This window comes from Arachis hypogaea, chromosome 18 (genome assembly GCF_003086295.3).
Source record: "Arachis hypogaea cultivar Tifrunner chromosome 18, arahy.Tifrunner.gnm2.J5K5, whole genome shotgun sequence".
Classification (NCBI taxonomy): domain Eukaryota; kingdom Viridiplantae; phylum Streptophyta; class Magnoliopsida; order Fabales; family Fabaceae; genus Arachis; species Arachis hypogaea.
In genome coordinates, this window is record NC_092053.1 from 60,544,600 (window position 1) to 60,546,269 (window position 1,670).

General features: G+C 30.5%; 1 long non-coding RNA gene across 1 annotated transcript; it reads right to left on the reverse strand.

Moving 5' to 3' along the window:
- Positions 1-336: 336 nt before the first annotated feature.
- LOC112769017 (uncharacterized) lies at positions 337-1,421 on the reverse strand. Its single transcript, XR_011876211.1, has 2 exons — positions 863-1,421; positions 337-527 (listed from the first exon to the last, which is right to left on the reverse strand). It is a non-coding gene; the product is annotated as an uncharacterized lncRNA (long non-coding RNA).
- Between the last annotated feature and the right edge of the window lie 249 nt (positions 1,422-1,670).

Consider the following 1,670-nt stretch of genomic DNA (forward strand, 5'->3'; position numbering starts at 1 on the left):
TAACAAAAAATGAAACTGTTACAATTCAAAGTAATATTTTGTAACAAATTTTTCTGATACAAAAAACCAAAAGTCGTTACAAAAGTGATAACAAATTTTGATCTTCAAAACATTTTTGGTGACAATATATTTTTTCCTATCATAAAATTGTGTTACAAAATGTAACTTGATTTTGTAACATTTTTTTCTTTAGTTAGAAAAGCAAAATAATTATTTTGTAACAGCTTTTTTTAATACAAATTGCATGCATAATTTACCAAATTATTTTTTAATTAACTGATATATTAACTATTTTACTAAGCAAGTGAACATTTATATAATATGTAAAAACATACATAATTTAAACGTGCTTCATTTAACTAAAATTGTTTTAGAACAAAATAACATTAGTGAGTACATTGATTAGTTCTACAAGTTATATTTCTTGCACAAGTTCAACCAAAAGTAGTCTAACATAGATTAGTGTCTCTATGAATCAAAATATTCTTGAGCCCTCAAGGTAGCATGCTGTCACCATTTTAGCACTCCTGTAAATAAAAAAAAAACCGAAACAAAAAATTAGAAACAAGTTAAGATATAACACTAATTATAATTTTTTCCATTAACTTTTATCCAAAATATTCTGAAAAATTTTGGCATAACCTCCCTAAAACTTGGATATTTTCACCGTCTACGGTTCCATCAAAAACAACTAATTCACTACTTATTTCTCAGCCAATACATAACCAAATTTATCAAACCAAATAATAGGGACAATATTCTTGAAGTGACACAAATCAGTTTAATTTGAAGCCATATCTGTTAACTAAGGTAATGAGGTTGGAAATGGACAAAGGATGTAAAAGAAAACCAAATACACTACCCAGAGCTCAAACTCTCCTGTCAGGAAACAAAGTTGAACATGATCGAGTGAATTGAACATGAACTCTGGAATGCTAGCTTCCTTAGCATTGATACAATGAAGAAGTTACATCTTTAATCCATCTCCTCCTCCACTACAATTCCTTTTCATAGACGGATGACTCACAAGCACAAACTGTTGAGATCATAAATTGTAAGTCCAAAGATATCTTGTTCTGTCAAACAAAAGGTATACTTACCAAGTAATTATGAATAATAAATTTCTCTCCACATTTGATAGAAGTTTTTACTCATCTCCATAGTACAAGTTTTCAAAACCACTAACCAATGCAATAAATAAATAACTGTGTAAAAAACGTACATGTGAAATCACTTGAAAGTGGAAGCCACTATCAATACAGAGTGCATACCGTGTTACATGTGCAACATGTCAAGTTAATCTTCTACATAATGTTTCACATGCTCTCCTCCATTATTAGAACCAGTTAACTAATTCGAAGCATGAAAACAAATTAAATTAAACTAATGAAAGAATAAAGGCAGAGACTCATAGAGTGATTAGAGTCAACCTGAGAGATAGGAACTTAAAACACTTTAATTTGTTTTGGGAATAGGAGGGCCCGGCTTAACGTATTCCCCATGTAACACATTGCTTGCTTCCTTTCCACAAACTCTCTTTTTTCTAAGTTCAAAAGCAGAGACCAATTAAAAGTGCTTTATCAAGCGTAGAAGTAAGCTCAATTGAGTGCCCCATCCTCTCTCATCTCCAAAGTACTAGCAAACAAAGGGAACTTCTTTCATTTTTCTTT